A 27,098-nucleotide genomic window follows, 5' to 3' on the forward strand; every position below is an offset into this window, starting at 1 on the left:
AAGTGCTGTGCGAGTTACACATTAGTCTTTACAGAGTCCTTTGAAATGATTAACTTCATTAAAAGCACCATTTTTGACAGGCGTGGCGGGCCACGCTTGTAATCCTAGGACTCGGGGCGGGGGGGGGGTCGGAAACAGGAAGGATCGTGGATCGCGGCCAGCCTCAGCTACTACATAGTGAGGCCCTTTGCAATTCATTAAGACCCTGTTTCAAAATAAAGAATAACATATAGGGATGGGGGTATCGCTCGGAGGTAGAATGCCCCTGGGTTCCATCACCAATACCGCATGTTTGTGGTGGCAACCACTTGTAATCCCAGTAGGTGGTAGGTGGAGACAGGAGGATGGCAGGTACACAGCTAGCCTCAGCAATTTAGCGAGGCCCTCGGCAATTTAGAATGCCTCTGGGTTCAATCCCAAGTACCATAAAAAAAAAAAAAGAAACAAAACCTGATGTTGATCATTCGGTACAGCGTCCTACTGTGACACCACGTGTCTCCTTAAGAATAGGTGTCAGTCTTGAAGTTGAGGTCTACTTCACCCAACCTCTGGGAGAGGCCAACGCCATCGATTGTAATCCCCCTAACCACCACTAGGGCGAGACACATCACTTCATCTTCCCCTGGAGTCTGGGAAATCGGCACCCTGACGTCCGCCCAAGACGTAGGTGTAGACGAAGAACAAAAGAGCGGACCCTCGTGGTGGGCACTCTAACGGGGCCGCAGCGTCCCGGGCACCGGCCGGGCTCGCGCGCCGGGGCTGCAGGGTGGGAGCGGTGGCGCGGGCGCTCCGTCGACCCGAGGCCGGGCGCCGTGGAGCCAGCAGGGCCGCGCTGGGCTGCCGAGCGACCGTCGACGGCGCAGCCGACTCCCGGGCGTCCAGGCCCCTCCATCTTGAGATGGGGGGCAGCGGGCGTCCCCGCGCCGCCTCCAGGCCGGCTGCTCGGGACGAGTGTCCGGTCCCTCGGGGCTCGACTCTGGCCGGTCCCAGTGCCCCGCAGTCCCGACAAGATGGAGGACGTCGCCTTCTCCCCGCAGCCATGCCGAGCGGCGGAGACCGGTCCCCGCCGGCGAGGCGCGGCGAGGCCAGGGTGGAGGGCCCGCGGCCCCGAGCGTCCGGCCCGCCGCCCACCGGCTGCAATCCCCCCACCGCGCTCGTGGGCGCCGGGCCTGCGCGGGGACGACGGGGACACCGAGGCCGCGCCGTCCCCGGGCGAGCAGCTGGGCGACGGGCGAGGGCGGGCGGCCTCGCCGCGATCACTCGGACGGCCGCCGCCGAGAAGCCCGGGCCGGGGGCGGCGGGAGGCGAGCGGGGGCCGCGAGGCTGCGAGGCCCGGGCTCTGACCCCGGCGGCCCCCGGGGTGGGGGCGGGTGGGGCGGGGGCTTCGAGGGGAGGGGACCGGCCGGAGCGCCGCGCCGGCGCGGGGGGAGCGGGGCGGCAGGCGGGGCGGGGCGGGGCCCGCCCGTGACGGGCAGCCGCTCGGCCCACCCCACGGAGGGCGCCCTGAAGGAAGGCCGCCTTAGCCAATGGCCGTGCCCGCGGCGCCCCGGCCCGCCTCCGGCGGCGGCCAATGAGCGCGCCGAGGGCGGGGCGTCCCGGGGCTCAGCCGCGCCGCCGCCTCCGCCTCCGCCTCCTCCTCACCAGCGCTAAAGCCGGGACTGGACGGAGCGGAGTTGTGCGCGTCGCCGAAGGGGGGTGGGCCGGGGGAGGGGAGGTTCGCTCCGCGGAGCCGCAGCCAGCACCGGGTGAGGCTGGCCCCCGGCGTCTTTGCAGCGCGGGGCGGCGGCGGGCGGGGGCGGCCGGGCGAGCGCAGCCTCGGGAGGCGGAGGCGGAGGCGGAGGCGGCCGGGGAGGCGGAGATGGTGAGGGCAGCTCCGGAGCCTCCCCCGGCCCGGGCGTAATCCCCGGCGGCGGCCGCCGTGGCGGCGGGCGCGTCGGGCCTCGGGGCTGCGGGGACGGCGCTGGCGTCGCGGGCCGGGCTTGCGGCCGAGGGCGGCGGGGTGAGGCGGCCGGGCGGGGGGCGCGGGCGACCGCGGTGTTTTCCTGTCGCGGCGGCGGCGGCGGCGGCGGCGGGGCCGGGGGAGGGGCGCGGGCGGCCTCCCGCTCGTGGGCTGCGCTGCCGCCCTGTCGGCCCGAGGCGGGGTCCCCAAGTTTCCTGGGGTGCGGACCGCTGCGATGCCGGCGGTCCCTACTCGCGCCTCTCCTCTCCTCTTTTCCCGGGCGCGGCGCGGCGCGACTCGGGCTCCTCACGTATTGTTTGGCTGGGTCTCTAATGGCGGACGGGGAGGCAGCGCTGCCGGTCGCCGACTGCAGGGGGGGCAAACCTCCGGCCCAGGGCAACTGCTTGGGGCAATTATGGGCCTTAAGTGCCCCGATGGTGACGTGAGCCGTGCCTCTCCTCGATATTAATGTCAAGAGCCACGAGGATGGCGCAGGGTGGGCAAATTTAGAGCGAATAAAAGTCCCTTACTGGCGTCGGGGCAGTGTGTGCCCTTCCCTCTCGTTCCCAGGAGCAGGCTTGATGCCCTGAGGCCCCTCCCCTCCAGATTTTGCTTTTAGCATGGGGTTTGTCTTCATTTTGCGTTGTTAGGCTTCCTACACAGTGGAGGGGGCTGTTGTGCTTGGGGCGGGAGGTGATAATGGTCGGAGCTCCTTGACCTCCCTCTCTGCCTCCTTCTGCTGGAGGAGCCTCCGCGTTCCCACATCGGGCGTTCTTGACCGAGTTTTCTTTTTCTTCTCTCATCCCAGGGCCAGGAATCGCCTGCAACCCTCTCTCGTGCATCTTTGGCAGAAAGTGAGGAGGAAAACACCCCCATTGTGAGTTCTTTGCCCCCAATTTGTTGCTCTTTGTAGAGGCCGTTGTCGGGGTTCTTCTAGACCCTCCCGGTTGTTTTGAGGGGGAGGAGCGTTCCCTTGGGTGGCAGCTGCCCTCAAGGCGAAGCCTGGGTAATAGCTGGTGTAGCAGCTGGGAGTGGGCGCTGCTGTTTGCACCGCTGCAAACATCCCTCCTGTGGCTGCAATACCAACCTCAGCAACCAGACGACTGGCTTCTGCAGCTGCTCACGTTACCCGGGAGGAGGGGTGGTGCGAAGGAGGGCATATTTCTGGTGCCCTCTAGAGTTCCAAAGTGGGAAGTGACGGCATTTCGTTGTAAATGTTATGCGTGAAACCATTTTTAACATCTTTATCCTTCACAATGGATATAAGATTCGAAACCCAATGTTGTGGGTTTTTTTTTTTTTGGGTGTGTGTGTGTGTGTGTGTGTTTGTGTGTGTGTGTGTGTGATGCAAAACAGATTTCAGATCTTAAGGTCATGAGTTACTAGGTCTTTTTCACGCCTTTGCTTAGGATAGTGAGTTGGTGCTATCCACTCCTCTAGTGTCTGCCATCTTATTTCATGACCCAGGATGCTGATCAGATCAGTCTGCTGCTCTAGATACTTGTAGTCTTCATATTGATTGTCGATTAGTTTTCACTTCAGAGTCATTTTTGGATGTGTACCCCGGAATTACCTTTTTTCTTGTGTATGTGTTTGTGTGTGGTACTGGGGGTTGAACCCTGGGGCATTTTGCCCCTGACTTACACCCCTAACCCTATTTTATTTTTTAGTTTGAAATGGGATCTTCCTAGGTAGTTTCTGAGGGCACAGTTAAATTGGTGAGGCTGCCCTCAAACCTGTGCTCCTTCTGTCTCAGCCTCCCAAATACTGGGCTTACAGGCATGGGCCATTACACCTGGTTTAAACTAATTTTTATTTTGGGTGTTGGTACTGGAGATGGAACCCAGTATATTCTACCTCCCAAGTTGTATCTCCAGACCTGTTTTGTCTTTTTATTTTGAAACCAGCTCTCCAATAAGTTGCAGATGGCCTAAGTTGCTGAGGTTGACCATAAACCTGTCTCAGCCTCCCAAGTACTGGGATACATATGTGGGCCACAATGTCTGGCTCCTCAAATGAATTTTTAACATATATTAAGTGAGTTCATACTTTAAAAACTCAGTGATAGCCGGGCATGGTGGCGCACGTTTGTGATCCCCGCGCTTGGGAGGCAGAGACAGGAGGATCGCACGGGTTCGAAGCCAGCCGTGCACGCTGGCTTAGGAGACCCTGTTTCCAAATAAAAATGTAAAAATAGGTTTGGGAGTGTAGCCCAGAGGTAGAAGGGCTTCCAGGAACCCCAGTACCACAAAACAAACAAACAAACAAACAAAAAAAAACAACTCAGTGATAGGCCAAGCGTGATGTCACGTGCTTGTAATCCCAGCATTTGGGAGGCTGAGACAGGAGGATCCCAGTTCGCGGACAGCCTCAGTTCAGCTACTACTTAGTGAGGCCCCTTGTAACTCAGTGAGACACTGTTTTGAAATAAAAGAATAAAAAATAGGGCTGGGGTGTAGCTCACAGGTAGAATGCCCCTGGTTTCAATTCCCTATACTACAAAAAAACCAAAACAGCTGGGCATGATGGCACATGCTTGTAATCCTTGTGCTTGGGAGGCGGAGACAGGAGGATTGTGCAGGTTCGAAGCCAGCCTCGCTGGCTTAAGAGACCCTGTTTCCAGATAAAAATATAAAAAATCGGTGTCTGGGAGTGTAGCCCGGAGGTAGAAGGGTTTCCAGGAACCCCAGTACCACCAAAAAAAAAAAAAAAAAAATCTCAGTGATAAACCCGGTGTGATGGCACAGGCTTCTAATCCTAGCATTTGGGAGGCTGAGACAGGAGGTTTGCGGTTATTGGATAGCCTCAGCTACTTGAGCTCTTTGCAACTCAGTGAGACCATTTTATTTATTTATTTATTTTTATTTATTTATTTTTTTTTGGTGGTACTGGGGTTCCTGGAACCCCTTCTACCTCCGGGCTACACTCCCAGACCTATTTTTTACCTTTTTTTTGGAAACAGGGTCTCCTAAGCCAGCCAGCATGCGCAGCTGGCTTTGAACCTGCGTGATCCTTCTGTCTCTGCCTCCCAAGCGCGGGGATTACAAGCGTGCGCCACCACGCCCGGCTGAGACCCTGTTTTAAAATAAAGAATAAAAAATAGGGCTGGGGGTATAGCTCAGAGGTAGAATGCCCCTGGATTCCATCTCCAACACTGCAAAAAAAAAAAAAGAAAAGAAAAGAAAAGAAAAAAAACAGTGATAACACCCGGTGTTATAGCAGTGTATAGTACTGGTATTGTTGTACTTGGGAGGTTAAGACATAAAGATTGTAGGTTTGTGGCCAGCCTCAACAATTTACAGAGACCCTGTTTCAAAATAAGTCAGGCTTGGTGGCCCATGCTTGTATTCCCAGTACTTGGGAGGCTGAGATAGGAGAATCGTGGGTTTGTGACCAGTTTGAGCTACTTAGTCCATGCCCTCAGCAACTTAGTGAGTCCTTGTTTCAGAAATGAAGAACAAGCCAGTCCTGGTTGAGCCGGCTTGTAGTCCCAGCATTTAAGAGGCTGAGACCAGAAGATCGAAGTTCTCAGACAGCCTCAGCTAGTGAGGCCTTTTGCAACTCAGTGAGACCCTGTTTCAAAATAAAGAATAAAAATAGAACTGGGGTGTAGCTCAGAGGAAGAATGCCCCTGGGTTCCATTCCCAGTACCGCAAAAGAAAAGAAAAAAAAAAAAAAAAAGACATGGTAATCTCAGTACTCAGGAGGCTGAAAAAGGAGGATCATAGGCTCAGAGCTAGCCTTGGCAGTATAGAGAGGCTCTCAGCAACATGGGGAGACCCAGTTTGCAAGTAAAGAAAATCAGGCTGGGGTATAGCTTGGAGGTAGAAAGCCTGTGGGTTCAACCCCGAGTACCATAAACAAATATATAAATAAATAGCATATTATATATGTTTATTACTTGCTTATATGTTTATATAAATACATAAGTAAATAACTGGGGATGGTGGCGCATGCTTGTAATCCTAGGATTTGGGAGGCTGAGACCAGAGGATCGCGGTTCATGGATAGCCTCAGCTACTTAGGCCCTCCATCACTTAGTGAGACCCTGTTTTAAAATAAAGAATAAAAAATAGAGCAGGGCGTGTAGCTTGTGGGTAGAATGCCTCTGGATTCCATCCCCAGACCCGCAAAAATAGAATAAATAACAACAAAAAAATAGGGCTGGGGGTAGAATACCCCTGGGTTCACACACAAATATATACACAACCCCAGTTACACACACACACACACACACACACACACACACACACACACACACATTTTTTGTGGGTCTGGGGATGGAACCCAGAGGCATTTGGAACCCAGAGGCATTTGACCTCTGAGCTACACCCTCAGCCCTATTTTTTATTCTTTATTTTGAAACAGGGTCTCACTGTGTTGCAAAGGGCCTCACTAAATAGTAGCTGAGGCTGGCCATGAACCGTGATTATCTGGTCTCAACCTCCCAAATGCTGGGATTACAATCATGCACCAACACGTCTGGCTCCCAGTTACATATATATTTCTTTTATTCTAAAAATTTGCAGAGGAGGAAACAGATCTCAGCATTCCGGAGGCTGAGACAAAAGGATTGCGGTTCACAGACAGCCTCAGCTACTTAGTGAGGTTCTTTGCAACTCAGTGAGAACTTATTTTAAACTAAAGAATAAAAAATGTGACAGGCGTAGTGGCGCACGCTTGTAATCCCCTTGCTTGGGAGGCGGAGACAGGAGGATCACGCAGGTTCGAAGCCAGCCTTGCTGGCTTAAGAGACCCTGTTTCCAAATTATATATATATGTGTATATATATATATACATTATATATATATATAATGTGGTGTCTGGGAGTGTAGCCCGGAGGTAGAAGGGTTTCCAAAAACCCCAGTGTCACACACACACACCAAAAAAATAAAACTTGAAAAAAATTTATGGTTTGAGCTGGACGTGGTGACACACTTGGAATCCTAGTACTTGGGAGGCCGAGACAGGAGGACTGTGGGTTCGTGGCCAGCTTCAGCTACTTAGGCTCTCTGCAACTTAGACTCACTTTCAAAATAAAAAATTAGAGGTGGGGGTGTAGCTCAGAGGTGGAATGTCCCTGTGTTCAAACTCTAGTGCCCAAAACAAACAGGGTCTCCTGAAGTTTCTTTTTTATTTTTTGGCAGTACTGTGTATTGAACCCAGGAACATTCTGCCCTCGAGCTGTATGCCCAGTGCGCGCGTGCTATCTCTCTCTCTTTTTTTTTTTTATGGTACTGGGGATTGAACCCAGGGGCATTCTATGTCTGCACTGTACCCCAACCCTGTTTTTTCTTCTTTATTTTGAAACAGGGTCTCACTGAGTTGCAAAAGGCCCCACTAAGAGCTGAGGCTGTCCGTGAACCATGATCTTCCTGTCTAAGCCTCCCAAATCCTGGGATACAAACGTGGGCCACCACTACTGGCCCCAGCTTCATTTTTGTATTCTTTTTTTTTTTTTGGTGCTGGAGATTGAACCCAGAGATAGTTAACGTCCCAGCTACATCCCTAGTCCGATTTTATTATTTTGAAACATTCTCACTAGGTTGCTAAGAGCTTTGCTAAGTTGCCACAGCAGCTTTGAACCTGCAATCCTCCTTTCTTAGCCTCTCAAGTAATGGGATTACGAGCGTGTGCCACCATTCTTGGGTAGAAATTATTATTATTATTTTTTTTGCAGTACTGGAGATACCATGCCTGGCTTGGTATTATCATTTGCGGATCTGGGGATGGACTCCAGGGGCGTTTGACCTCCAGGCTACATACCCAGCCTATTTTTTATTCTTTATTTAGAAACAGGGTCTCACTAAGTTGCAGGGGGCCTCACTAAGTAGCTGAAGCTGTCCATGAACCACAATCCTCAGGTCTCAGTCTCCCAAATGCTGGAATTATAAGTGTGCGCCATCACACCTGGTTTAGAAATTATTTTAACAGTTAAAAATACTTCACAGTACTGGGTGTGGTGGCGCACGCTTGTAATCTCCGTGCTTGGGAGGTGGAGACAGGAGGATCGTGCAGGTTCAAGTCAGCCTCGCTGGTTTAAGAGACCCTGTTTCCAAATAAAAAATATAAAAATAGGTCTGGGAGTGTAGCCCAGAGGTAGAAGGATTTCCAGGAACCCCAATACCACACACACACACACACACACACACACACACACACACACACACACCAAAAAAAAAAAAAAAAAAAAACTTCACAGAAAGCGGACATAGTGGTGCATGCTTGTAATTCCAGCATTTGGGAGGCAGAGAAAGGAGGATCATGATTTGCAGCCAGCCTTAGCTACTTAGTGAGGATCTTTGCAACTCAGGGAGACCCTGTTACAAAGTAAAGAATAAAAAATGGGACTGGGGGTATAACTTGAAGGTAGAATGCTCCTGGGTTTCATCTCAAGTACTCAAAAAAACCCGCAAAAACTTGGCAGTGCCAATGGTAGTGGCACTTGCTTTTTTGTAATCCCAGTACTTGTGAGGCTGAGACTGTAGGATCACTGTTTGCTGCCAGCCTCAGCTACTTAGTGAGGCCCTCCGCAACTTAGACCCTGTTTCAAAAATAAAAAATAAAATTGAGCTGGGAGTGTAGCTCTGATGTTGGATGCCCCTGGGTTCCATCATCTGTGATACCTGTACTTTGGGGAGAAGATCACAGGTTCAAGGTCAATCTCAGTAACTTAGCCATACTCTTCCAAAATAAAAATAGAACCGGATGCATGGTGGCACATGCTTGTGATCCCAGTACTTGGGTGGCTGAGACAGGAGGATCACAGGTTTGTGGCCAGCCTCAGCTAGTTAGTGAGGCCATCTGCAATTTAGTGAGACCCTGTTTCAAAATAAAGAACAAAATAAATGGGGGTGGGGATGTAGCTCAGTGGTAGAATGCCCCTGGGTTCAATCTCCACTACTACTACTATTACTACTAACACACACACACACACACACACACACACACACACACACACACGACAAAACCAAAATAAAAATAGAATAGGGATCGGGATGAGCTGGGTGTGGTAGTGCACACTTGTAATCCCAGCATTTGGGAGGCTGAGACAGGAGGATCATGGTTCTTGGACAGCCTCATCTACTACTCAGTGAGGCCATTTGCAACTCAGTGAGACCCTGTTTCAAAATAAAGAATAAAAAATAGGGGGTGTAGCTTGAAGGTAGAATAAATACCCCTGGGTTCCATCCCTGGTACTGCAAAAAAAAAAAAAAAATAGGGCTAAGAAAGTAGTTCAGGTAGTATACTCCTGTGTTCAATCCCTTATATTAAGAAAAAAAAAAAAAAAAAAGCCAGGCGTGGTGGCACATGCTTGTAAGCTGGGTACTTGGGCGATGGCTAAGACTGGAGGATTTTAGGTTTAAGGCTAGCTTCAGCTACTTAGTGAGGCCTTCTGCTACTTAGACCCTGTTTCAAAATAAAGAGTAAAAAAATAGGGTTAGGGATGTAGCTTGGAGGTAGAATGCCCCTGGGTACCATCCCCAGAACCACACACACAAAAAAATTTGGGTGTGGTGACAAAAGCCTGTTATTCTAGTACTTGCAAAGCTGAGACTGGAGGATTGTAGGTTACAGGCCAGACTTAGCAAGTAGTGAGACTAATCAACCGAGCAAAACTGTTGCAAAATAAAAATAAAAGTAAAATAGGGCTGGGGATGTTGTTCAGAGGTAGAATGCCCCTGGGTTTAAGCACGCGCACACACACACACATACATACACACACACACACCAACCTTTGCAGTGTTATGGCATTCTTTAATGCATTGTTGATGGTGTGTGTGTGTGTGTGTGTGTGTGTGTGTGTGTGTGTGTATGTGTGTATTTTTTCGTTATTGGGGATGGAACCCAGGGATATTCTACCTCTGAGCTACACTTCCCAGCTCCATTTTTCATTCTTTTATTTTGAAACAGGGTCTTGCTAAGTTGCAAAGTACCTCATTAAGTAGCTGAGGCTGGCCAGATCTTCCTATCTCTGCCTCTGCTGGGATTACAAGCATGTGCCACCATGCCTGGCTTGATGGTATATATTTTTTGATTATATATATATACACACCAATTTTTTTTTTTGTGCTGGTCTGGGGATGGAACTCAGAGGCATTTAACCTCCAAGCTACACCCCCTGCCCTATTTTTATTCTTTATTTTGAAATTGAGTCTCACTGAGTTGCAGAGGGCCTCACTCAGCCTCCCAAATGCTGGGATTACAAGCGTGTACCACTACGCCCGGCTTGATGGTATATATTTTTGAAACAGGGTCTTCCTAAATTGCAGAGGGCTTCACTAAGTAGCTGAGGCTGGCTGTGATCCTGCAATCCTCTTGTTTCAGTTTCCCAAGTACCCAGTTTACAATTGTTTGCTACCACATCAATCCTTTCTTTATTTTGAAACAAAGTCTCACTAAGTTGTGGAGGGTCTCACTAAGTAGCTGAGACTGGTCTTGAATTTGGCAATCCTTCTGTATCAGTCTTCCAAATACTGGGATTACAAGCATATGCCACCAAGTCCACTTTTTTTTTTTTGGTTGTACTGGTGGTTGAATTTAGGAAAATTCTGTCTCTAAGGTATACCCCCAGCCCTGTTTATTTATTCCTTATTTTGAAACAGTGTCTCACTAAGTTGGAGAGGCTCATAAGTAGCTGAGGCTGGCTGCAAATCTGCAATCATCCTCTCTCAGACTTTACTTTTTTTTTTTTTTTTTGTACTGGTAATTGAACTATACTTCTTGCCCTATTTATTTGTTTCTTTGTTGCAGTACTGAGAATTGAACCCAGGGACATTCTGCCTCTGAACTACACCCCAACCCTATTTTTTTATTTTTTTTCTTTTTTTGTGGTACTGAGGATGGAACCCAAGGACATTCTACCTCTGAGCTACACCCCCAGCTCTATTTTTTATCTTTTATTTTGAAATAAAGAATAAAAAAACAGGACCTCACTAAGTAGCTGAGGCTTGTCGGCAAACCTCTATCTACCTGTCTCAGCTTCCCAAATGCTAGGATTACAAACATGGCTTTATTCTTTTTTTTTTTTTTTTTTTTTTTTTTTCTCTCTCGGGTCTTGGGATGAAACCCAGGGGCATTTGACCTCTGAGCTACACCCCTTGACCTATTTTTTATTTATTTTGAAACAGGGTCTCACTAAGTTGCAGAGGGCCTCACTAAGTAGCTGAGGCTGTCCGGGAACCGCAATCCTCTGGTCTCAGCCTCCCAAATGCTGAGATACAAGCACCACCACGCCTGGCCTTTATTTTTGAAACAGGGTTTCAATAAGTTGCAGAGGGCCTCCCTAAGTAGCTGAGGCTGGCCTTGATTCTGAGATCCTGTGATTCTGTCTTAGTTTTTCAAGTACTGGATTATAGGCGCGGGCCATCAAGCCCGGCCATTCTTTATTTTGAAACAGTCTCACTAAGTTGTGGAGGGCCTCACTAAGTAGCTGAGGCTGGCTGTTAACATGTCTCAGCCTTCGAAGTACTTGGATCACAAGCATGTGTTACCACACCCGGTTTATTTGTCTGCCTAAGTTGCTGAGGTAGCCTGGAACTTGGAATCCTTGAGTCTCAGCCTCTCAGGTACTGGGATTGCAGGTATGCTTTCCCACACCTGGCTAGGCTGGATGCCCTGAATCACTGAGGTTTCTCACAGCAGCTGAAGAAAAGAGCATCTTTTCCTACTTGGTGGCTATGGAGTTTCTCATACTGCCATTGTGTAATACTACTTTGAACAAGAGCAACATACAAAAACAGTGCTATTGAGACAAAGTGAATCTTTGCCCTTAATAAGGTATTATGTGTTTCTTTGTTGGAAGGAAAAATTTGTCAAATGGCATCACACTATCCATGGTTGAAAAAGGGTTGTGAAGCTGGCACAGTGGTGCAGGCCTTGAATCCCAGTACTTGGGAAACTGAGACAGGATTGCTGATTTACAGCCAGCCTCAGTAATTTAGTGAGGCACTGTTTCAAAATAAAAAATTAAGAGCAGGGGTGCTAGGGTGTACGTCAGTATAGCACTTGCCTACCATGTATGAGGCCTAGGTAAAATGGTAAAGAGTAGTTAAGTGCCCAACAGTAGGTTAATAGTAATTGCAATCAGCCTGTGGGTATGGAACAAGTGACAAGAATTTGTTGCTACCACTGGTACGCAGTGGTGTATTTGTGGTGGTTGCTAGATAGATTTGGATTTTTTCTATCTTCTGCTTGCTCTTTTATTAGTTTACAAGTGCGGGAATGCTCTGTCCTCCAGAATATCTAAGTTCCTTTAAAATAATATACTTTTATTAAAAAAAATTTTTTTTTGCAGTACTGGGGATTGTACCCAGGGGCATTCTACCTCTGAGCTTCATTTATTCTTTTTTTTATTTTTTTATTATTATTTTTTTTTTTGGTGGTACTGGGGGTGGAACCCAGGGGGCTTTTCTACCTTCGGGCTATACTCCCAGACCTATTTTATATTTTATTTGGAAATGGTCTCACTAAGTTGCTGAGAGCCTCACTAGGTTGAGGCTGGCTTTGAACCTGTGCAATCCTCCTGTCTCAGCCTTCCAAGCACTGGGATGGCTTTGAACCTGTGGGATCCTCCTCTCTCAACCTGGGATTACAACCGGTAGGCTTTACATTTATTCTTTATTTTGAAATAAGGTCTCACTAAATTGCAGAAGGCCTCACTAAGTAGATGAGGGGCATTCTACTGCCGAACTACACTTCTGCCCTACTTTATTTTTGTTTGAAACAGCATCTCATTAGGTTGGTGAAAGTCTTACTACTTGCTGAGGCTGTCCTCAAACCTACAATCGAACTGTCTCAGGCTCTCAAGTACTGGAATTATAGTTGTGTGCCACCACACCTGGCTTTTTATTTATTTATTGTGGTACTGGGAATGGAACCTGGGGGCATTCTACCTCCTAGCTATACCCCCAGCCTTATTTTTTATTCTTTCTTTATTTTGCAGTACTGGGAATGGAACCCAGGGGCATTCTACCTTTGAGCTACACCCCCAGTCCTATTTTTTATTCTTTATTTTGAAACAGGGTCTCAATAAGTAACAGAGGACCTCACTAAGTAGCTGAGGCTGTCTGGGAACTGCAATCTTCCAGTCTCAGCCTTCAGAATGCTGGGATTACAAGCATAAGCCACCACCTGGCTTTATTATTTATTTTGCAACAGGGTATCACTGAGTTGTAGAGGGCTTCACTGAGTAGCTGTGGCTGTGAACCTGTGATCCTCCCATCTCAGCCCCCAAATGCTTAGATTACAAGTGTACGCATTACAAGCCTGCGTCCCCATGTCTGGCTCTATTTTTCATTTTTTTATTTTGAAACAGGGCCTCACTAAGTTGCAGAAGGCCTTACTGAGTAGCTGAGGCTGGCCGTGAACCCACATACTGGGATTATATTGGGATTATAAACTTGGGGCACCATACCTCAGATTTTTATTTTGAAACAGTTTCACTAAGTTGCACAGGGCCTCACTAAGTTGCTGAGGCTGGCCAGGAACCTGAACCTCCTGTCTCAGCCTCCCAAGTACTGGGATTACAAGTGTGTGCCCACACCTGGTTTAAGTGTCCTTATTTAATTTTTGGTGGTATTGAGGATTGAAATTGGGAATATAACGGCGAGCTACACATTCAGCCTGTTTTTATTTTATTTTATTATTTTTATTTTTATTTTGGTGGTGCTGGGGATGGAACCCTTCTACCTCCGGGCTACACTCCCAGACCTATTTTATATTTTATTTGGAAACAAATAAAAAGGCTGGCTTTGAACCTGTGCGATCCTCCTGTCTCTGCCTCCCAAGCAGGGATTACAAGTGTGAGCCACCACCACGTTCGGCTCAGCCTGGATTTTTATTTTATTTTACTTTATTTTGTGGTACGGGGGATGGAACCCAGTGACAGTGTACCTTTGAGCTACACCTTCAGCCCTATTTTTTATTCTTTATTTCAAAAGAGGGTCTCCCTGAGTTGCAAAGGGCCTCTCTAGTGTCTTTGAACCGTATCATCCTGTTTTAGCCTCCCAAATGCTGGGATTACAAGTGTGCTCCCTGTCCCCGGCTCTGGTTATTTATTTATTGTGGTACTGAGGGTAGAACCCAGGGGCTTTTTACCTCCACTCTATACTCCTGTACGTATTTTATATTTTTATTTGGAAATGGTCTCACTAAGTTGCTGAGAGCCTCACTAAGTAGCTGAGGCTGGCTTCGAAGCTGTGCAATCCTGTCTCAGCCTCCCAAGCGTGGGGATTACAAGAGTGCGCCACCACGCCCAGCCGGTTTTTTTATTTTGAAACAGGGTCTCACCATCTTGCACAGGGCTTCACTAAGTAGCTGAGGCTGTCTGAGAACCTTGATCCTCCTGTGTCAGTCTTCCAAGTACTGGGATTACAAGCATGCTCCAGGTCTGGCTTTGATGGGATATTAATAGCTAATGTGCATTGTTATAGTTTCTTAGTGATCACTGCTTGGTTGTGTCTAAGTTTGAGTATGTTGTGTGTTTTTTTTTTTTTTCTTGTGGTACTGGTGTTGGAACCCAGAGACATTCTACCTTCAAGTGACACCCCCAGCCCTATTTTATTAATTAGCTAATTAATTAATTTTTGTGTGGTACTGGGGATGTGCGCTACCATGCCCAGCTTAGTGTTTTCTTTATTTTTTAAACAGGGGCTCACTGAGTTGCCAAGGGCCTCACTACTAAATAAATAGCTGAGGCTGTTTGGGAACTGCAATCCTGCAGTCTCCCCTACCAGAATTCTGGGATTACAAGCATGCACTGCCACACCTGGCTTTATTTTAATTTATTTTTTGCAAGGAACTGCAGATGGAACCCAAGGGTATTCAACCTCTGAGCTACACCCCCAGCCCTATTTTTGATTTTTTTTCTTTTTTTTTTTTATACTTTCCTTCTTTCTCTTCTTTCTTTTTTTTGTGTGTGTGTGGTACTGGGGATGGAAGCCAGGGGCATTTTACCTCCTATCCACACCCTCAGCCCTATTTTTTATTCTTTATTTTGAAACAGGATCTCATTGAATTGCAAAGGGCCTCACTTAGTAGCTGTGAGGCTGTCCTTGACCTCGATCCTCCTGTGTCAGCCTCCTAAAAGCTGGGATTACAAGCATGCGCCACCACACCCAGCTTATTCTTTATTTGAAACAGGGTCTCACCGAGTTGCAAAGGGCCTTTCTAAGTAGCTGAGGCTGCTTTTGCACTGTAATCCTCCTGTCTCAGCCTCTCAAATGCTGGGATTACAAGTGTGTGCCACCACGCCCAGCTCTGGCCTTATGTTTTATTTGGAAATAGGGTCTTGCTAAGTTGCTGAGAGCCTCACTAAGTTGCTGTGGCTGGCATGGCACCTGCAATTCTCCTATCTCAGCCTCCCAAGTACTGGAAGTACATCATGCACTACCACACGTGGCTTAGTTTATGTTTTTCTCTTTTTAGTGGTACTGGGTTGGGACCTGGGGCTTTTCTACCTTTGGGCTATACTCTAAGACCTATTTTATACTTTATTTGGAAACAGGGTCTCACTAAGTTCCTGAGAACTTCACTAAGCAGCTGAAGCCGGCTTCAAACCTGTGGGATCCTCCTGTCACAGCCTCCCAAGTGCTGGGATTACAAGTATGCACCATCATGCCTGGCTTGATTTTTTTTTTTTTTTTTTTTTTTTTAAGTTAAGTCTGTCATTAGCTGGGTGCTTGTAATCCCAGCATTTGGGAGGCTGAGAGAGGATGATTGCTGTTTGCAGACACCCTCAGCTACTTAGTGAGGCCTTCTGCAACTCAGACCCTTTTTCATAATAAGGAGTAAAATTAGGGCTGGGGGTGTAGCTCGGAGGTAGAATGCCCCTGGGTTTCATCCCCAGTACCAATCAGTCTGTCATCTGGGTTTGGTTGCATGTACCTGAACTGTATAATACAGTACTTGGGATTCTGAGGCAGGAGGTTACCAGCTATGAGGACAACCTCAGCAAGTTAGTCTGGCCCTTGGTAATTTAATGAGGCAACATTTCAAAATTTAAAATAAGCCAGATGTGGTGATGCCTATACTCTCAGTACTTGGTAGGCTAAGACAGGAGGATTGTAGGTTCAGGTCAGCCTTACCAGGTTGGAGAGGTTGTCAGCAGTATATGAGACCCTGTTTCAAAAAATAAGACAGGTTTTGCACGTTTGTAATCCCAGCATTTGGGAGGCTGAGTCAAGAGGAACACTGTTTACTGACAGCCTCAGCTCTACTTATTGAGGCCCTTTGCAACACACTGAGACTGTTTCAAAATAAAGAATAAGCTGGGCTTGATGGCGAACACTTATAATCCCAGCATTTGGGAGGTTGAGACAGGAGGATTGCACAGGTTCGAAGCCAGTCTCAGCTACTTATGAGGCTCTTTGCAATTCAGTGAGACCCTGTTTCAAAATAAAGAATAAAAAATAAGGCTGGGGATGTCACTTGTCATTAGAATGCCCCTGGGTTCCATCCCCAGTACTGAAAAAAAAAAAAAAAAAAAAAGGAAGAAAAATATACCTAGGTCCTAGGTGTGGTAGCACGCATGCTTGTAATCCAGCATTTGGGAGGCTGAGATGGGAGGATCGTGGTTCATAACTAGCCTCAACTACTTAGTGAGGCCCTCTGCAACTTAGCGAGACCGTTTCAAAATAAAGAATTAAAAAATAGGGCTTAGGGTTTAGCTCTGAGGTACACTGCCCCTGGGTTCCATCACCAATAATGCAAAAAAGATAAAAAAAAAAAAAAAAGAAAAAAAATAGGACTGAGGGTGTAACTCAGAGGTAGAATGCCTCTCTACATGTTCAATCCCTGTTGACACAAAAAACAACAAAAATATCAACTTATGTGGGAATGCAGTTTTATACAGTTTCCAGACCTATCTCAGCAACTTAGTAAGACTATTTTAAAATAAAAAAATAATATCACTTGGGAGGCTGAGACAGGAGGATCATGGTTTGCATACAGCCTCAGCTACTTAGTGAGGCCCTTTGCAACTCAATGAGACCCTATTTCAAAACAGAATAAAAACTAGTGCTGGAAGCCAGGTGTGGTGGTGCATACTTGTTATTCCAGCATTTGGGAGGCTGAGACAGGAGGATTGCAGTTTGTGAACAGACTCAGCTACTTAGGCTCTTTGCAACTCAGTGGAACTCTCTCAAAATAATAAAAAATATGTATAGGGTATGTGGGAGAATGCCCTTGGGTTCCATCCCCAGTACCACACACACACACACACACACAAAATAGGGCTGGAGTGCTAGCTTAGAGGTAGAACATTCCTCAGTTCAATCCCTACTACCAAATAAATAAATTAAAAAATTAATCAAAGTTGTGTTGATTTGTATTAACTGTTTAATACTTAATTTTATGTTAGTTATGTCTATTTAAACTGAATTCTGCTTTCTGGCTGTCGCCTAGGGCAGTTTTTTTGTTTTGTTTTGTTACTAGGAATTGAACCCAGGGGTTCAGTCTACCTCTGAGCCATACCTCCAGTCCCATTTTATTTTTATTTTGAAATGAGTTGCTTCTATGTTGCTGAGGGCCTTGCTGAGGCAGGCTTGGGACCTGTGAACCTCTTGTCTCAGCCTACCAAGTACTAGTATTTTAGACATGCACCATCATGCGTTGCTAGTTTACTTCACTTATTTTTTTCTTTTTTTTTTTTTTTTTTTTTCTGTACTTGGGAATTGACCCCAGGGGCATTTTACCTCCCAGCTACACCCTGGACTCAATTTTTTATTCTTTATTTTGAAAAAGGGCCTCACTGAGTTTTAAAGGGCCTCACTAATTAGCTGAGGCTGGGATTACAAGAGTGGGCCACCATGCTGGCAAGCCCTTACTTTACTTTTGAGAATCTTTTTTAATCTTCAGAATAGAGGTATGATAGTTATTCTGCTCTGTGATTTTTTTTGTAATGTTTAACTAGCATGTATATTTGCCCTGTGATAACCACTAAATAACTGTTAACTTTAACCAAATTGCTGAACTTGTATTTAAAAACTTAAGTGGCCGGGCGTGGTGGTGCACGCTTGTAATCCCGGCACTTGGGAGGCAGACACAGGAGGATTGCATAGGCTCGAAGCCAGCCACGCTGGCTTAAGAGACCCGGTTTCCAAATAAAAAATAAGTATAAAAAATAGGTCTGGGAGTGTAACCCAGAGGTAGAAGGGTTTCCAGGAACCCCAGTACCACACACACACACACAAAAAAAACCCTAAAACCAAAAAACAAACTGAAGTGAATTTTGTACCAAAGGTATTATTCAGATTTAATTTTAATTTTTTTTTTATTTTTGTGGTACTGGGGATTATACCCAGGGATATTCTACCTCAGAGCTATATGCCCAGCTCAATTTATTTTGAAACAGGGTGTCAGTTGCAGAGGGCCACAAATCCCCAAATCCTCCTGTGTCAGCCTCCTAAGTACTGGGATTACAAGCACGGGCCACCACACCTGGCTCCAATTTTTATTTTCTTACTTTATTATTTTTTATTGGTACTGGAGATGGAACCCAGGGGCATCCTGTCTCACTCAGTTGCTGAGAGCCTCGCTAAGTTGCTGAGGTTGGCTTTGAATTTGCGATCCTCCTGTCTCAGTCTCCCAAGTACTGGGGTTACAAGTGTCCACCACCATGTCCAGGTTAGACTTCAGTTTTTTTTTTTCCTCCTCCTCCTCCTCCTCCTCCTCCTCCTCCTCCTCCTCCTCCTCCTCCTCCTCCTCCTCCTCCTCTTCTTCTTCTTCTTCTTCTTCTTCTTCTTCTTCTTCTTCTTCTTCTTCTTCTTCTTTTGTGGTACTGAGGATGGAACCCAGGGCTATCTGCCTCCGGGCTATACTCTCATACCTATTTTGTATTTATTTGAAAACTGGGCCTTTAAGTTGCCGAAAGCCTCACTAAGTAGCTGAGGCTGGATTTGAACCTACATGATCCTCTTGTCTCAGACTCCTAAATACTGGAATTACAAGTGTGCACCACCATGCCTGCCTTTACACTTTAATTTTTAAAATCTTTAGTGGTAGCCGGGCATGGTGGCGCACGCTTGTAATCCCCACTCTTGGGAGGCTGAGACAGGAGGATCGCACGGGTTCGAAGCCAGCCAGCCCCAGCTACTTAGTGAGGCTCTCAGCAACTTAGTGAGACCCTGTTTCCAAATAAAATATAAAAAAGGTCTGGGAGTATAGCCTGGAGGTAGAAAGCCTCTGGGTTCTACCCCCAGTACCACCAAAAATAAAAACTTTAGTGGTAATGTGAAAAATTTATTTTCATGTTTTACTGAAGGCCTTATCTAAAGCTTTTCCCTCAGTATTCCTTATTGATTTAGTTTACAACGTTTTCCTTATTGAGAAGCTAACGTAGAGTTAAAATGCTTATGTTTTAATTTTTGGAAGTTAAATTATTTAATAATAAAGTAGCCAGTACTTGGGTGACTGAGACAGAAGGATTGCAGGTTTGAGGTGGGCTTTGGCAATTTAGTGACACTCTCAGCAGCTGAATAAGATGCTGTTTTAAAGTAAGAAAGAAAGCTGGGTGTGGTAGCAAACACCTGGAATCTACTTCAGAGGCTGGGACCAGAGGATTGCAGGTTTGAGGGCAGCCTAGTAAGTATGAAATCCTCATCAGCCTAACAACTTATTTCAAAATAAAAATAGGGATGAGGGTGAACTTCATAGGTAGAAGGCCCCTGGGTTCGAACATCCCCGGTACTACAAAATAAATAATAAATAAAAGCCTTCAAGCTACACAACCAGCCCTATTTTTTATTCTTTCTTTATTTATTTGCAGGTCTGGGATGGAACCCAGGGGCATTCAACCTCCGAGTTATACCCCCTGCCCCTTTTTTTTTTTTTTTTTTTTTTGGTGGTACTGGGGTTCCTGGAAAGCCTTCTACCACAGGGCTACACTCCCAGTCCTATTTTTTTTTAATGTATTTTTTATTTGGAAACAGGGTCTCTTAAGCCAGCAAGGCTGGCTTCCAACCTGTGCCATCCTCCTGTCTCCACCTCCCAAGCGTGGGAATTACAAGCATGCGCCACCCGGCAATCCTATTTTTTATTCTTTATTTTGAAACATGGTCTCATTGAGTTGCAAGAGCCATACTAAGTTGAGGTGAACTGCAATCCTTCTGTCTCTACCTCCCAAATGCTGGGATTACAAGTGTGCGCCACCACGCCTGGCCCAGCCTTATTTTTTTTTTTTTTTTTTTTTTTTTTTGTGGTCCTGAGGATAGAATCCAGGAGCATTCTACCTTCAAGCAATACCCCAGCCCTATTTTTTAATTCTTTATTTTGAAACAGGTTCTCAGTGAGTTGAAAAGGGATGCACTAAGTAGCTGAGGCTATTCACAAACCTTGATCCTCCTGTCTCAGCCTCCCAAATTCTGGGATTACAAGCATGTGCCACCACACACTTAGATTCTTCCAGGTATGAGGCAGGATATGCTGTCCAGAGGCCAATATATATATATATATATATATATATATATATTTTTTTTTTTTTTTGCAGTACTGGGGATAGAACCCATGTGCACTCTACCTCTGAGCTATACCCCAGCACCCCCCACCCCCTTTTTTTTTTTGGTGGTGGTATTGGGGATGGAACCCAGAGGCACTCGACCTCCAAGCTACATCCCCTGCCCTATTTTTTATTCTTTATTTTGAAACAGGGTCTCACTGAGTTGCGAAGGGCCTCACTAAGTAGCTGAGGCTGTCCCCGAACTGCGATCCTCCGGTCTCAGCCTCCCAAACGCTAGGATTACAAGCATGCACCACCACGCCCGGCAGCGACCTATATATTTTATTTTGAGACAGGATCTCACTAAGTTGCTGAGAGCCTCACTAAGTAGCTGAGGTTGGCTTTGAATCTGTGTGATCATCCTGTCCTCAGCCTCCCAAGTACTAGGATTATGAGTGTGCGCCATCACGCTTGGCCTGTTTTTTTTTTTTTTTATTCTTTATTTTGAAACAGGGTCTCACTGAAATCCAAAGGGCCTAAATAAGTAGCTGAGGCAGTCTGCGAACCAAAATCCTTCTGTCTCAGCCTCCCAAATGCTGGTGTTATAATATGCATGTGCCACTATGCCCAGTGCCCAATAAGTTTTGCATGGCTAAATCTGCTACAGAAAAGTGAGGGAAAGTTATAGTAATATGTCTTAGGTTTTTTTGTGGGCTTTAGGGGAAAAGGGTTCTGTTTTTTTTTTTGGTGGTACTGGGGGTGGAACTTAGGGGATTTTCTACCTCTGGCTACACTTCCAGACCTGTTTAATACCTTTATTTGGAAACAGGGTCTCACTAAGTTTCTGAGAGCCTCACTAAGTAGCTGAGGCTGGCTTTGAACCTATGTGATCCTCCTGTTTCAGCCTTCCAAGCTCTTGTAATCTTGGGATTACAAGCGAGCGCTACCATGCCCGTCAGGGTTTTGGTTTCTATGCTTGTCTTTAGGGAAAGGCAGTTCCTGTCTCCAGCTTTCCTGGGTCCGGGAGTAGAGAAAAAAAATGCGAGACAAAAGAGAGGAGAAGAGCCATGTGTCCCCGGGTTCTAATCCAGGCACCGAAAAAAAAAATTAAATCTATTTGTGAGCATTGTTTCTGAGCTTTAGCAATATGGATATTTTTTCCCTTTTCTTTTCGTAAAATACATTGAATGTGTTTTGATTTCATTTAGCCACATATCCTACCTCTTGAAAAAGGTTTGCTTGGCCGGGCATGGTGGCAGAGGCTTGTAATCCCTGCGCTTGGTAGGTGGAGACAGGAGGATGGCGCAGGTTCATAGCCAGCTGCGCTGGCTTAAGAGACCCTGTTTCCAAAAATAAAAAGTATAAAATAGGTCTGGGAGTGTAGCCCGGAGGTAGAAGGGCTTCCAGGAACCCCAGTACCACCAAAAAAAGAAAAAAGAAAAGAAAAAGGTTTGCTTAATTCCTTGTACTCCAAGTTTTGCCAACATAAAGATTCTGAGTGTTAAAGATTCATTGTTGAGATTCTGAGAGTTCATGACCAGTCATTCTTCTTCACAGGGCTGGGCAGTCCAACAAGGCTTAAAACTGCTAGGACTTATCTTAAATAATGCCCCAGGCTCTTAACTTCTCCTTTTGTATTGGCTAGTTGCTTCCAAAACAAACTTGTTTTAGTTTGGGACTTTGATCTGTGTGAGGCCAGGGGCTGTAGATCTCTGGGCATGTGGCAGAAAGCAGAGAAAGGAGAGTGCTTATTTTGAAAGAGGATCTCACTAAGTTGTTGAGGGCCTCCCTACGTTGATGAGGCTGGCTTGGAGCCTGTAGTCCTCCTGTCTCAGCCTCCAAAGTATTGAGATCACAGGTGTGCACTACCACCATGCTTTGCTGAATTATTATTTTTTTGTGTGTGTTACTGAGAATTGAAGTCAGGAGTGTTCCACCTCTGAGCTGTACCCCATCCCTATTTTATTTTTATTTTGAAACAGTCTCACTAAGTTGATGAGAGTCTCACTACTTGCTGAGACTGTCCTCAAATCTGTGATTCTCCTGTCTCGGCCTCCCAAGTACTGGGATTACAGGTGTGTGCCACCACACCTGATCAGCTGAATTATCTATTTAAAGCCTGTGTCTTTTACATTTTTTGGACTCGGCATGTCTTCCATCCTTAGATATGCTGTTCTTGATCTATGAGAAATGAAGGTTCATATTGAAATTCTATTCTCTGCATAGTGTTTGCTGTGTTGTTCTGGTTTCTTTGACAATTTTAATGAATGCCCAAGCTTCTGCTTTATTACAGAAAATACTTAATATCCACTTTACTTAACTCAGTGGTTATTGTTACCATTAAATATAAATATAACCTTTGTACCCTGTAATATTATAGAAGTTAGCTGAAAATATTTTATATTGTTAATATGCTAAGTGTTAGTGCCCTCCTGATTTTTAGAAGTTGGTATAGTGAGGGTGCTTAATGGTCAGTGAGTAACACTGTGTATTCAAGACAGGTGAAATTGCCTAAGTTGACAATGACATGAAAGACAACTCTGGTCATTAAAGAAAACATACTGGTTTTGCTCTGTGGTCCTTCCACAAGTATTTTGGATAATTGTCTGCTCTGTGTTCAGCCACTGTTTTAGGCCTATATATTTATTTATTTATTTATTTATTTATTTATTTATTTTTTAAATTGGTGCATTGTAGTCATATATCAATCACATTGGAGTACAAGACTTGAGAGGATATACAAGCACACATCATCCAATTAGCCCTCCTCCAGCCCCCATCCCATTCCCTCCCCCTCCCTCCATCCCACGCTTCTTTGGTGATTTACTTTGATACATTTGTTTATGTACCTCCTGCGTTTTAAAGAGGCTCCGTCCTCCAGCATTACATACCCTCTGATTGGTCACATTAGTTGCTTCACTATAGGGCCCTTTCTATAGCTCAACCTCTTCCTGTTGCCCTTTTCCTCCTAGTTATTGCTGATTAAGAGAAGCGTCTGATTTATATTTTCTGCGATATTTCTCTGTGCATGCTGCGTTGCAAGTACCGATCCCACTCTTGATGGTCCCAGTAGTGGCCTGGCTACTCAGTGGACTGATCCAGACCTCGCTGGCTCAAGCAGCGGCCTTGCCTCATGGGAGGCCCCAGTTCTGGTCTCGCTGGCCCCTGCCCCGGTCTAACCCCTAAGCTGGCTTTGGTCCCGGCCTTGGAGGCCGCAGGAGTGAACTTGCCTCACGCCAGGCTCCGATGCTGGCCATTGGCCCCTGCACCTGTCTAACCCCTTGGCAGGATTCCAATCCCGGCCTCGGAGGCCCCAACACTGGTAATGCCTCACGGCAGGCTCCAATGCCGGCCTCGTTGGCCCCAGCACCGGCCTAACCCCTCGGCAGGTTCCGTTCCCGGGTTAGGAAGCCCCAGCACTGGCCATGTCTCACGGCAGGCTCCGATGCCGGCCTCGCTGGCCCCAGCACCGGCCTAACCCCTCGGCAGGCTCTTATCCTGGCCTCGAGGCCCCAGTACCGGCCTTGCCTCAAGGCAGGCTCCGATGCCGGCCTCACTGGCCCCAGCACCGGCCTAACCCCTCGGCAGGCTCCGATCCCGGCCTCGGAGGCCCCAGCACTGGTCATGCCTCACGGCAGGCTCCGATGCCGGCCTCGCTGGCCGCAGCACCGTCCTAACCCCTCGGCAGGTTCTTATCCTGGCCTCGGAGACCCCAGTACCGGCCTTGCCTCAAGGTAGGCTCCGATGCCGGCCTCGCTGGCCCCAGCACCGGCCTAACCCCTCGGCAGGCTCTTATCCTGGCCTCGGAGGCCCCAGTACCGGCCTTGCCTCACGGCAGGCTCCGATGCCGGCCTCGCTGGCCCCAGCACCGGCCTAACCCCTCGGCAGGCTCTTATCCTGGCCTCGGAGGCCCCAGTACCGGCCTTGCCTCACGGCAGGCTCCGATGCCGGCCTCACTGGCCCCAGCACCGGCCTAACCCCTCGGCAGGCTCCGATCCCGGCCCCGGAGACCCCAGCACTGGTCATGCCTCATGGCAGGCTCCGATGCCGGCCTCGCTGGCCCCAGCACCGGCCTAACCCCTCAGCAGGCTCCGATCCCGGCCTCGGAGGCCCCAGCACTGGTCATGCCTCAAGGCAAGCTCCCATGCCGGCCTCGCTGGCCCCAGCACCGGCCTAACCCCTCGGCAGGCTCTTATCTTGGCCTCGGAGGCCCCAGTACCGGCCTTGCCTCACGGCAGGCTCCAATGCCGGCCTCGCTGGCCCCAGCACCGGCCTAACCCCTCGGCCGGCTCCGATACTGGCCTCGGAGGTCCCAGCACCAGCCATGCCTCACGGCAGGCTCCGATGCCGGCCTCGCTGGCCCCAGCACTGGCCTAACCCTTCGGCAGGCTCTTATCCTGGCCTCGGAGGCCTCAGTACCGGCCTTGCCTCAAGGCAGGCTCCAATCCCGGCCTCGGAGGCCCCAGCACCGGCCTTGCCTCACGACAGGCTCCAATGCCGGCCTCGCTGGCCCCAGCACCGGCCTAACCCCTCGGCAGGCTCTTATCCCGGCCTCGGAGGCCCCAGCACTGGCCTTGCCTCACGGCAGGCTGCGATGCCGGCCACACTGGCCCCAGCACCGGCCTAACCCCTGGGCAGGCTCTTATCCTGGCCTCGGAGGCCCCAGTACCGGCCTTGCCTCAGGGCAGGCTCCAATCCCGGCCTTGGAGGCCCCAGCACCGGCCTTGCCTCACAGCAGGCTCCGATGCCGGCCTCGCTGGCCCCAGCACTGGCCTAACCCTTCGGCAGGCTCTTATCCTGGCCTCGGAGGCCCCAGTACCGGCCTTGCCTCACGGCAGGCTGCGATGCCGGCCACACTGGCCCCAGCACCGGCCTAACCCCTGGGCAGGCTCTTATCCTGGCCTCGGAGGCCCCAGTACCGGCCTTGCCTCAGGGCAGGCTCCAATCCCGGCCTTGGAGGCCCCAGCACCGGCCTTGCCTCACAGCAGGCTCCGATGCCGGCCTCGCTGGCCCCAGCACTGGCCTAACCCTTCGGCAGGCTCTTATCCTGGCCTTGGAGGCCCCAGCACCGGCCTTGCCTCACGGCAGGCTCCAATGCCGGCCTCGCTGGCCCCAGCACCGGCCTAACCCCTCGGCAGGCTCTTATCCCGGCCTCGGAGGCCCCAGCACTGGCCTTGCCTCACGGCAGGCTGCGATGCCGGCCACACTGGCCCCAGCACCGGCCTTGCCTCACGGCAGGCTCCAATGCCGGCCTCGCTGGCCCCAGCACCGGCCTAACCCCTCGGCAGGCTCTTATCCCGGCCTCGGAGGCCCCAGCACTGGCCTTGCCTCACGGCAGGCTGCGATGCCGGCCACACTGGCCCCAGCACCGGCCTAACCCCTGGGCAGGCTCTTATCCTGACCTCGGAGGCCCCAGTACCGGCCTTGTCTCATGGCAGGCTCTGATGCCAGCCTCGCTGGCCCCAGCACCGTAGGCCTATATATTTAACAAAAACATTCTCTTCTTTATTTTGAAACAGGGTCTCATTAAATTACTGGTCTTGAACCTGAGATCTTCCTGTTTCAGCTTCCCTAGTACTGGGATTATAGGTGTGTGGGCCACCACAAGCCTGTAATTTAAAAAAGGGCTATGGTATAGATCAGAGAATGTTAGAATGTTCCTGGGTTCACACCCTAGCACCCTCCCACACATACACAAATAAAGGTCTATACAGATTGTGTGTGTGTGTGTGTGTGTGTGTGTGTGTGTGTGTGTGTGTGTATTTTTTTACAGTACTGGAGATCAAACCTAGGGGCATTCTACTTCTGAGCTACACACTCAGTCCTAAATGTTTATTTCGGTCTTTTTATTTTTTGAAACAGGGTCTCACTGAGTGGCGAAGGGCCTTGCTAATTAGCTGAGGCTGTCTGTGAACTGTGATTCTCTGGTCTCTGCCTCCTGAATGGTGGGATTACAAGCGTGTGCCACTTAATTTTACTTATTTATTTTTCGTGGTACTGGGGAATGAGCCCAGGAACATTCTACTGTTGTGCTACACCCCAAATACTGTTTGTTTGTTTGTTTGTTTATTTATTTATTGTACTGGGGATGGAATCCAGGGGCTTTCTACCTCTGGGCTACACCCCTAGATCTATTTTTCACTATGTTGCTGAGGCTGGCTTTGAACCTGCGCCATCATCCTGTTTTAGCCTAAAACTGGGATTACAAGGGTACACCACTATGCTCGTTTTTATTTGTTGTTGTTGTTTTAACTGTACTGGGGATGGAACCCAGGGACATTCTACCTCCAAGCTATATACCCCAGCACCCCCCCCCCCCCTTTTTGTGGTACTAAGGGTGGAACTCAGGGGCTTTTCTATACTTCGAGACCTATTTTTTTTTTTTTTTATGCTTTACTTGGAAAGAGTCTCACTAAGTTGCTGAGAGTCTCAGCCTCCCAAGCACTAGGATTACAAGTGTGCGTCACCACGCCTGGCCCCCAGCCCTATTTTTTATTCTTTATTTTGAGACAGGGTCTCACTGAATTGCAAAGAGCCTCACTAAGTAGCTGAGGTTGCCCGTGAACTGTGATCCTCCTGTCTCAGCCTCCCAAATGTTGGGATTACAAGCATGTGCCACCATACTCGGTCTATTTTTTTTTTTTTTTGAAGCTGGGTTCCTCCTATTTTAGCCTCCCAAGGACTGGAATTACAAGTGTGGGTCACCACACCCAAATAATCTCA

The 27,098-nt window shown here is 48.2% G+C and overlaps 1 protein-coding gene across 2 annotated transcripts in view; it reads left to right on the top strand.

Moving 5' to 3' along the window:
* Nucleotides 1–1,589: 1,589 nt before the first annotated feature.
* Nucleotides 1,590–27,098, top strand: part of ZMYM2 (zinc finger MYM-type containing 2) — a gene marked incomplete at both ends in the record, with an annotated part of 113,028 nt that continues 87,519 nt past the window's right edge. Inside the window, 2 exons of one of the 2 annotated variants that reach the window (XM_080690121.1) lie at nucleotides 1,613–1,745; nucleotides 2,748–2,816. Of the gene's footprint in view, nucleotides 1,746–2,747; nucleotides 2,817–27,098 lie in introns of both variants that reach the window. The other variant, XM_080690122.1, reaches the window with a different exon arrangement.

This window comes from Muscardinus avellanarius, assembly GCF_963383645.1.
Source record: "Muscardinus avellanarius genome assembly, chromosome: 2".
NCBI classification, from domain to species: Eukaryota; Metazoa; Chordata; class Mammalia; order Rodentia; family Gliridae; genus Muscardinus; species Muscardinus avellanarius.